General features: G+C 44.1%; 1 long non-coding RNA gene across 1 annotated transcript; it reads left to right on the top strand.

Moving 5' to 3' along the window:
- The first annotated feature begins 227 nt into the window (after positions 1-227).
- On the top strand, positions 228-9,901 carry LOC140475947 (uncharacterized). The gene is made up of 3 exons (XR_011960372.1): positions 228-1,024; positions 3,325-3,715; positions 9,453-9,901. It is a non-coding gene; the product is annotated as an uncharacterized lncRNA (long non-coding RNA).
- Positions 9,902-11,165: the final 1,264 nt, after the last annotated feature.

The raw sequence follows: 11,165 nt of genomic DNA, 5'->3' as shown, positions 1-11,165 counted from the left end.
GCACAAAGAGAACACAGTAGCTGCCATGATCCAATTTTATCAGAATGACAAGAAAAGGTAGGATCCACACAGCTGTCCCATCAAAACGGCAAAGGACCATTTTTGTAAAAAGATGAGTCATCTTAAAGCAGCACGTCACAGCAAGAGTATAGAAATTTTAGCCAACAGCAAGTTTTAAACTGGCTACTGGGGGTGGAGTTTTAATTCCTTCTGATGCTGAGCTGTGGTTCAAGCAAGATTCTCGTCAGCTGTCGAAAGTAAATGACCCAGGAAGCATTTAAACCCAAAGTCAGGACTGAATGGAGCGGGAGCAGGGTGAGCACGGGCTGAGCCCAGGAACCGAGTCACAGGCTAGAGCCCAGAGCCTGGAGCGGGAGCACAGTGAGCCCAGGCCGGTCGAGGGGACGGGGACTGGAGGCGGGTCCAGGATAGAGGCCAGCACGTGGAGGCAGCAAGGTCTCATGTTCTGAAGCCAGTGGGCACGGATGCAGTGAGAAGGGGACTCGAGCTTGAGCAGTTTAAAAATTCCTTTTATTCTCGTTTGGGACTTCATAAGCTCTCTAATCCCATATTAATCTTTTACCATTTCAATTCTGTAACAACACTTGAAGTATCTGTACCTAGGTACCCTGTACCTAAGATGGCGTCAAGAGGTGACATTACAAACTTGTTACTGCACTCATCAGAACGTACATGACAGTAAAGGCTGTTCTATTCTGAAGTGGGACAGATAACTGCCGTCCATCTATATACAGAGAGGAACATTATATGTATAATCCAGAATCAGAATTGCTCACTTTAAAGTGGAAGAGTTTTACAGCTAATTTTCAAAATGGAAGAATTAGGAAACCAGGGAAAACCGAAAGCTTTTAGCACTACGTTTGTGCAGTCCTTCAAAAGGCATGGGAAGCTGAAAACAGCTCATCACATGACTGTACTTCCTGAAGCAAAGTCTGTGTGTTTGTTTACACTGAAAGAAGTTCCTCATCCAGTCTGGCCGAAGGTGGATTCAAGGTGGATCGAGGTAAAATGTCTGCAGGGTTCTACCTCTGAAACAGATAGAGTCAAAGAGATGCACAGCACGGAAACAGACCCTTTGTTTCAACCTGTCCATGCCAACTCGATATCCCAAACTAATCTAGTACCAATTGCCAGCACTTGGCCCATATCCCTCCAAACCCTTCCTATTCATATACCCATCCAGATGCCTTTCAAATGTTGTAATTGTACCAGCCTCCACCACTTCCTCTGACAGCTCATTCCATACATGTATCAACATCCACGTGAAAAAGTTGCCCCTTAGGTCTCTTTTATATCTTTTCCCTCTCACCCCGAACCTATGCCCTCTAGTCTGGAATCCCCGGCCCCAGGATAAAGTCCTTGTCTATTTACCCTATCCATGCCCCTCATAATTTTATAAAACTCTATAAGGTCACCCCTCAGCCTCCGACGCTCCAGGGAAAACAGCCCCAGCCTGTTAAGCCTCTCCCTGTAGCTGAAGCCCTCCAACCCTGGCAACATCCTTGTAAATCTTTTCTGAACCCTTTCAAGTTTCACAACATCCTTGTGATAGGAAGGAGACCAGAATTGCACACAGTATTCCAAAAGTGGCCTAACCAATGTCCTGTACAGCTACAACATGACCTCCCAACTCCTGTACTCAATACTCTGACCAATAAAGAAAAGCATACCAGATGCCTTCTTCAGTATCCTATCCACCTGCGACTCTACTTCAAGGAACTATGAACCTGTACTCCAAGGTCTCTTTGTTCAGCAACACCACTCCCCAGGACCTTACCATTAAGTGGATAAATCCTGCTGTCAATCAAGTTTGCGAGACATGATTTCCCACGCACAAAGCCATGTTGTCTATCCCTAATCAATCCTTGCCTTTCCAAATACATATACATCCTGTCCCTCAGGATTCCCTCCAAATATCTGCCCATCACCAAGGTCAGGCTCACTGGTCTATAGTTTCCTGGCTTGTCCTTACCATCTTTCTTAAACAGTGGCACCACATTAGCCAACCTCCAGTCTTACGGCACCTCACCTGTGACTATCAATGATACAAATATCTCAGCAAGGGGCCCAGCAATCACTGCCCTAGCTTCTCATAGAGTTCTAGGGAATACCTGATCAGGTCCTGGGGATTTAACCACCAAGACATCCAGCACCACCACCTCTGTAATCCGGGCATTTTTCAAGATGTCACCATCTACTTCCCCACATTCTATATCTTCCATGTCATTCTCCAAAGTAAATACTGGTGCAAAATACTCATTTGGTATCTCCCCATCTCCTGTGACTCCACACATAGGCTGCGTTGCTGATCTTTGAGGGGCCCTAATTACCCTTTTGTCCTTAATGTATTTTTAAAAACCATTTGAATTCTCCTTAACACTATTTGCCAAAGCTATCTCATGTCCTCTTTTTGCCCTTCTTAAGTATACTCCTACTGCCTTCTAAGGATTCACTCGATCTATCCTTCTATACCTGACATATGCTTCCTTCTTTTTCTTAACCAAACCCTCAATTTCTTTAGTCATCCAGTATTCCCTACACCTACCAGCCTTGCCCTGCACCCTAACAGGAACATACTCTCTCTGGATTCTCATTATCTCATTTCTGAAGGCTTCCCATTTTCCAACCGTCCCTTTACCTGCAAACATCTGCCCCCAATCAGCTTTCGAAACTTCTTGCCTAATACCGTCAAAATTAGCCTTCCTCCAGTTTAGAACTTCAGATCCAGTCTATCCTATTTTAACTCTAATAGAATTATGGTCGCTGGCCCCAAAGTGCTCCCCCACTGATACCTCAGTCACCTGCCCTGCCTTATTTCCCAAGAGTAGGTCAAGTTTTGCACCTTCTCTAGTAGGTACATCCACATACTGAATCAGAAAATTATCTTGTACACACTTAACAAATTCCTCTCCATCTAAACCCTTAACACTATGGCAGTCCCAGTCTACGTTTGGAAAGTTAAAATCCCCTACCACAACTACCCTATTATTCTTACTGATAACTGAGATCTCCTTACAAGTTTGTTTCTCAATTTCCCAATGATTATTAGGGGGTCTATAATACAATCCCATTTTCATTCTGGGAAGAGATTTTCACCAAACATGAGATTTCAGTTCTTGTTATTTTGGAAAGAGGCCTGCAATTTGCCTCCCATTGTTTCAATGCGTTAATTGAATCCTACGGGTCTTTTCACATGACTAGTTCACTGAGACAGCCATACGCTATCTCTGAAGCCAAAGGACGATTGAATACAGTAAAAGTTTTTTTTTAAAAAAGCTCATGTATCACTCTCCCCTGTTTCAGGAGGTCTGGATTCATGCAGCCTTTTATGGAGAGGAACCAACATGCTCTACTTTCAATTCTTTCATATGCCATGTTTCACAGAAGCAGATTTGGAAAAGGGAAAGGGAGAAGGGCAATGTGTATCATTGCAGTCGATTCAGATTTACAGTCATTGCCACAGAACGAACTGACTATTGAACCTCTAGGCTGGAGAATCGATGTGGATTTGTGATCAATGTCATCTAGTCCAAACACTTGAGGAAACTCTACCTCCGTGATCCTATCCTGTGGAGGCAGACAGTGTTTGTTTCTGCAAGAATTTGTTTCTGCAAGGAGGTGATGTAATACAGAGTGGACCAGTTCTTCGGGATGCCTGAAGAATGGACCTGTATCATCTAACACTGACTAACAGGTTTGAAAGAATGCATGGAGAGCTCATGTTTCCCAATTCCCTCCGAGATAGCAGAGAACAGGGTTGGGTATTTGTGCCAAACCACCACAGTAGTAATCTCTGTGAATCAGAGATGAACCCAGAGACAGGGAGATATAACATAATGGGTGGTGATCAAGACTTGATGGAGGATTTAGTGTAATATGGAAATAAATTGCTCATATTCTCCTTGGAGACTAATATAAGATTACATAATTACTGGGAGATAGTTCACTCAGCAGCCTCATGGTGGTACTGAAGACTTAACAAGTATGCAGTTAGTCTTTATTAAGTTTGACAAAATTTGCAATGTTTGATCCTACATCATTACAATATGTACAAACTCAGCTCCTGAATGCAGAGACAAGATCATGGTTGATTTCACAGATCAGTGATAGAGATTCCCAATCCCTACATTGGGAGCCTTACTATAAGGTGGATGTTGCAAGAGTATGGGAGTGCATTGACCTTATGCACCACTAGGCTAATAATATCGCAATAATACCTCCCGAAACCTATTCAACTCTGTTTTGGGCATCACCCCTAATATTTCCTGTGTAACCCACGTTTTGTCTGGTAGCATTTCTGTGGGGCCATTAGGGGTGGCACCATGGCTCAGTGGTTAGCACTGCTGCCTCACACACCAGGATCCCAGGTTCGATTCCGGCCTTGGGCGACTGTCTGTGAGGAGTTTGCACATTCTCCCCGTGTCTGCGTGGGTTTCCTCCGGGTGCTCCGGTTTCCTCCCACATTCCAAAGATGTGCAGGTCAGGTGAATTGGTCATGCTAAATTGCCCGTAGTGTTAGGTGCATTAGTCAGAGGGAAATGGGTCTGGGTAGGTTGCTCTTTGGAGGGTTGATGTGGACTTGTTGGGCCAAAGGGCCTGTTTCCACACTGTAGGGAATCTAATTAGGACAGTTCACTATGTTAGAGCATTGAATGCTGTTTAGTAAGCAGTAATTTGTACAGAATTGTGATTGAATATATTTGAAAGATTTGATCTTGAGAAGTCTATTATAATATCTGGATTTTTATGAATCAGGAACATGTTTAAGAGCATTCAAAAGGAGTTCTGAAGAAGATGCATACCAGATATGAGGATTGATGAGGGCAGAGTGGTAGATGCGATCTATATGGCGTTCGACAAAGTTCCCCATGGGAGACTGATTAGTAAGGTTAGATCTCTAGCCATTTGGATACAGAACTGGCTCGAAGGTAGAACTCAGAGGGTGGTGGTGGAGGGTTGTTTTTCGGACTGGAGGCCTGTGACCAGTGGAGTGCCACAAGGATCGGTGCTGGGTCCACAAATTTTCATCATTTATATAAATGATTTGGATGCGAGCATACGAGGTACAGTTAGTAAGTTTGCACATGACACCAAAATTGGAGGTATAGTGGACAGTGAAGAGGGTTACCTCAGATTACAACAGGATCTTGACCAGATGGGCCAAGAAGTGACAAATGGAGTTTAATTCAGATAAATGCGAGGTGCTGCATTTTGGGAAACCAAATCTTAGCAGGACTTATACACTTAATGGTAAGGTTCTAGGGAGTATTGCTGAACAAAGACACCTTGGAGTGCAGGTTCATAGCTCCTTGAAAGTGGAGTCGCAGGTAGATAGGATAGTGAAGAAGGCATTTGGTATGCTTTCATTTATTGGCCAGTATTGAATACAGGAGTTGGGAGGTCATGTTGTGGCTGTACAGGATGTTGGTTTGGCTACTATTGCAATATTAGTGCAATTTTAGTCTCCCCCCTATTGGAAAGATGTTGTGAAACTTGAAAGGGTTCAGAAAGGATTTACAAGTATGTTGCCAGGGTTGGAGGATCTGAGCTATAGGAAGAGGCTGAACAGGCTGGGGCTGTTTTCCCTGGAGCATCGGAGGCTGAGGGGTGACCTTATAGAGGTTTACAAAATTATGAGGGGCATGGATAGGATAAATAGACAAAGTCTTTTCCCTGGGGTCGGGGAGTCCAGAACTAGAGGCCATAGGTTTAGGTTGAGAGGGGAAATATATGAAAGAGACCTAAGGGGCAACTTTTTCACACAGAGGGTGGGACGTGTATGAAATGAGCTACCAGAGGAAGTGGTGGAGGATGGTATAATTGCAACATTTAAGAGGCATTTGGATGGGTACAAATAGGAAGGGTTTAGAGGGATATGGGCCGGGTGCTGGCAGGTGGGACTAGATTGAGTTGGGATATTTGGTCAGCATGGACGGGTTGGACTGAAGGGTCTGTTTCCATGCTGTACATCTCTATGACTCTATGACACAAAACATTAACTCTTTCCACAAATGCTGCCAGACTTGCCGAGTTTCTCCAGCATCTTCTGTGTTTATAAAAGGAGGTTTAGATTTGGTGTGCGGACATAGTAAGTTTTAATGAAATGAGTCATATTGATAATTTCTTGGTGAAAGATCGGGGTCAGCGCTTCAATGAGTTTGTGTCCTTTCTGTCCGGGTAACTGTTTCAATTGGATCTGTGGATGTACCTATGAAATAAATTAATGACTGGTTATAAACCACCCCTCACACTGAGGGGGTGTGCTGTATGCCCAGCAGTACCATCTTACAGGTGACATATTAACCTAAGGGTTTGCCTTTACGATACCTGAACACATGCCTCCACTGTGCAGAATGCTGCCCGCTCCTCTCATCCCTACTATCATAGAATCCCTAGAGTGTAGAGGCGGGCCATTCAACCCGTCAAGTTCTCACCAACCCACTGGTGAGCATCCCACCCAGACCCACTTCCCTACCTTGTACACTGCATTTCCCATGGCCAATTCACCTAACCTGCAGGTCTTCGGACTGTGGGAGGAAACCAGAGAACCCGGAGGAAACACACACAGACACGGGGAGAATGAGCAAAGTCCACACAGACAATCACCCGAGACTGGAATCGAACCCGGGTCCCTAGTGTTATGAGCAGCAGAGTTAACCACTGAGCCACTGTGCTGCCCTATTCCTTTAGAAACTTTGAACTCTTTTGGAGAGTTTCATTCCAGCTTCTTCTCAACTTCTGGTCTGCAGTTTTAAACCTTATTATACTCCAGTGTTACTCAAAATTCACATTTTTAATTTTCCATTTCTACTCCCTGCTATCACCCTCTCTGAACCAACTGGTTACTTTTGCTTGTCAAGGCACATTAAGATATATCTTGGAGAATGAAGGATAGTGTTAAGGGTGGCACAGTGGTTAGCACTGCTGCCTCACAGCGCCAGAGACCCGGGTTCAATTCTTGCCTCAGGCGACTGACTGTGTTGAGTTTGCACGTTGTCTGCGTGGGTTTCCTCCGGGTGCTCCGGTTTCCTCCTACAGTCCAAAAATGTGCAGGTCAGGTGAATTGGCCATGCTAAATTGCCCGTAGTGTTACGTGCATGGGTAAATGTAGGGGAATGGGTCTGGGTGGGTTGTGCTTCGGTGGGTCAGTGTGGACTTGTTGGGCCGAAGGGCCTGTTTCCACACTGTATGTAATCTATAAAAAATCCTGCAGGATTAAGGATTACTCTCCTGGGTGCAACTCAGAAAGAACATAAATGGAGCCATTAGAAAGAAATATAAGTATTTCTTCCATTTCCTTTGGTAATTCATTCCGACAGTATGGAACTGGACGGGGGAGTTGTAGGGGAAAGTCATGAGGTAAAATCTTCAGAAATAGGTTTAGAGTTTGTGACCTGAAGAACGAATCCTTTCCATCTGAAGTATCTGAATTCAAACTTACATTTAAAATGTTCAGAAAATGGGACGTTGATGAGGGGAAGAGAATCTAATTCCTCTACAGCTGCCTGGAAGATAAAGCTGGTGAAATCAGTATGTGCTAAATCCACTCCTTCTTCAAAATCCAACTTTCCCCACCCACGAAGTGATCAGATGTCAGGTACACTTAGAGTTTGAAGTACAAGAAGCCCTCTGCACTTTCAGTCTCATTCCTTGTCGGAGAGGGCTGTACTCAGTGATGTTTTCTTCTGCTGGCTTTTTTTTGGAAGCTGTGGGAGTTGTTTTAGTTGGGCAGCTTTTGCTAGCTTTCGAAGTTTTATGTATTTTTATATCAGGACAAGAAGTCAGCAGACCTTCTGACTGTAAGGGTTTAATTATGTGTTTGAAAACAATATGCCATTATGAAAGGGAGCCAAGTATTGCTTTGAAATGAAAGAAGAACTTGTAATACATGCATCTTATTAACCTTTGCCTAACCTCCACCTCAGGAATGTTTCCAGAATATTCCTGGAACCTGGTCCACTCTGCCGTAGGCCAAAACATGCATTTCATGTTCCTAACAAGTTTGATGCTGGTTAAAAGCATAAGGGTGTACAGACCAAGTCGTGTATCTACAGCAGTGAAAGGCTGGCACTCTTTTGCTCTGTTCTCACTGTTTTACACTTTAACCTCAGCTTGGGATCATCAGGAAGAGGAGTTGGACATTCAGTCGACCAGGACTGCTCAGTTAGATCAGGTTTGTTCAGGTCTACATGGCTGGATCAAGCCCGTGTGGTTAGATCAGGCCTGTTCAGTTAGATCAGGTTTGCTTGGTTAGATAAGGTCTACCCAATTGGACCAGGCATATTTGATTAGATGAGGCCTACTCAGTTAGATTCAGGCCTATTCGGTTAGATAAGGCCTACTCAGTTATATCAGGTCTACTTGGTTAGATAAGGCCCACATGGTTTGATCAGGCCCACATGTTTAGATTATGCCTACACAGTTAGATCCAGCCTGCTCAGTTAGAACAGGCCTACTCAGTTAGGCTAGGCCTGCTGAGTTAGATCAGGCCTGTTGAGTTAGATCAGGCCCACCCAGATCAGACCTACATAGCTTCATCAGGCCTACTCAGTTTGATCAGGCCTACTCAGCTAAATAAGGGTTGCTTGGTTAGATCTGGTCTGATCTGCATTTCAATTCCTTATATCATTTTTGCTCCATGTCTCTTGAAACCCCTTACATACCAAAAACAAACTCGATACACTTTGTGGGTGACCAGCTTTGAATTTCAAATCAGGTGAGTAATTAAGTATATATATTTATTCCAGGTATTTAAATGCAGGTATTTCAGTGAAGAATTATTAACACTGTTATTTAAGGACAGAGGAGAATGCTGGAAGTCAGAGCTGAAAGGTGTGGCACTGGAAAAGCACAGCTTGATCTCCAGTCCTCACTTTCTCCTAGTTGATTTTAACCTTACTGTGAAACCTCTCCCAAGGATGTCCACCTTGAAGAAGTTCTCCTCCTCCCTCTACAAGGATCTCAGTGAGTTTCTCTCCCACTGCACCCCCCAGGTCATCTCCTCGGCCCGGAAGCTCTTCAGCTACATCCTGAAGCAGACCCACTCCTCATCTCCCCTCCCCCCCACCTCATCCCAAGATCCAACCCTCCAACTGCCCTCTTGAACTGTCCTACCTGTCCATCTTCCTTCCCACCTATCCGTTCCACCCTCCACTCCGACCTATTACCATCATCCCCCACTTCCATCTACCTTTAGCATTCCCAGTTTCCCCCAGCCCCATTTCCCCACCCCCCACTTCCATTGATGTCTCCACCCCCTTGGGCCTCCCCCATTCCTGATGAAGGGCTTATACTTGAAACGCCAACTCTCCTGCTCCTCGGCTGTGCTTTTCCAGCACCACACCTTTTGACTCTGTTATTTAGGTTCGATTCAGATGTTTTAATTCTGGTAATCTCATTCATGTATTTGAAATTCAGGTATTTTATTTCAGTTATTCCAGGTCAGGCTTCTGGACTGGGGGAAGATGGCAAGAGTAACACTGCTCATCAAGAGAAGAGGGAAAAGAAAACAAGGGAAGAAGGAAAGAAAACATAAGTCAACTGGAAAATACTATCAAGAAAGTTTTAACAATCCACTTTGAAATCGTACTGTGATGAAACAAAATCAGTGTAGTTTGCGAAAGGGAAATCACGTCTGACATATTTATTAGTGAGTATTGTGTTGATGTAAATGTAACGATAGGTAAAGGGGGAGTTGTAGTGCACTTGAATTCCCAAACTTGTTGATAAGGTGATCAATCAAAAGTTTAATAACAGAAGAGCTCATTGAGTTTGGGCTGGTGTTTTAACATGGTGGAGAGTTGGTGAATAGACTGGAGATATAGAGTAGGAATCAATGGGGCATCTCCAAGTTGGCAGATCGGAACCAGTAAAATACAGGTCTGGGGCCTCAGGTATTTACAATCTGTATTAGTGACATTGACAAAGACCCTGAGTGCAATACATTGATGTTTGCTGATAGTGCAAAGGTTGATGGGAATGCAAGCCAAAAGGAGTACTGTCGGTTCTGCTATGACACGGTAGTTCTGTTGTCGTGCAAGGCCGTGTTATGAGAAAATCGTGTAGTAGCAGCACCATTTAAACTAATGGGGCTGGAAACACATTACAAACAATACATGCTTTATATGTTTGTGCTTTAGAAACAGTGTCTCCAATTCGTCGATTGCATAATAGTGCATTTGGGTGTACTCTGAGAAGGAACACAGAAAATTAACTTTTTTTCTCTCCCTCATCTAGAAATGCTCGTTATTGGAAATGGTATGACTTATTGCCCATCCCTAATTGCCCTTTGAAAGGGTGTTCATAAGCTGTCTCCTTGAATAACTGCAGCCCAAGTGGTATAGATAAATCCACACTGCTGGTAAGGAGGGAGTTCTAAGGTTTTGTGACAGGAAAGAACAGCAAGGCTTGTGGCCTGGGGTATTCTGACTGGGAAAGTGACCCACAAGGAAACCATTAATGGTCAACGCAGAAGGGTCAAAGTGGCTGAAGACTGACCTGAGTTACTGATCCATCCAGATCTGGCACTCATTTATTTACTACTGTTTTCATGGGAGAAGGGAGGCCTAAGATGCCAGTGGAAGGTTAATGCCCAGCCTGGCAGTATTATCGCAGATTGAAGATGGAGTACCCAATGTGACAAGTCAGGAAAGGAGCAGGTCATCGGTCACCAGGGAGGGAATTACCCACAATGCCAAGGGCCCTCATGCCATCAATGATCAGAGCACACCGTCCAAAGTCATTTAGGTCAATGTTGCATCAAAACTATAGTTCTGCATTCATAAATGAATGAAAAACCACTACACATGTCGACTATCTGCTGTATGTGTAAGGCTGTGTTGTGCTGTTTATTACACTAGCAACTTCTGATGGTATTTGCCTATTTACAATTTAGTTCTTGATTGGGATCTCACTACCATGACACCTAACCCAATCAAACGTTCCTCGCTCCCCCCTCCCCAAGAAATTTCCGAAGAGAAATCTGACATCAGTATATGCTGCAGAGATGGGGACCAGAATCCTGGTGAAATTCATGGATTTACAAAAGGGAAATGACACTTGACAAATCTAACCATAGAGTCGATAAGGGGGAGCCAATGGATGTGGTTTACTTGAACTTTCAGAATGCTTTCAATAAGATGCTG

This window comes from Chiloscyllium punctatum, chromosome 4 (genome assembly GCF_047496795.1).
Source record: "Chiloscyllium punctatum isolate Juve2018m chromosome 4, sChiPun1.3, whole genome shotgun sequence".
NCBI lineage: Eukaryota > Metazoa > Chordata > Chondrichthyes > Orectolobiformes > Hemiscylliidae > Chiloscyllium > Chiloscyllium punctatum.
This window is presented reverse-complemented; position numbering and strand designations above follow the sequence as displayed.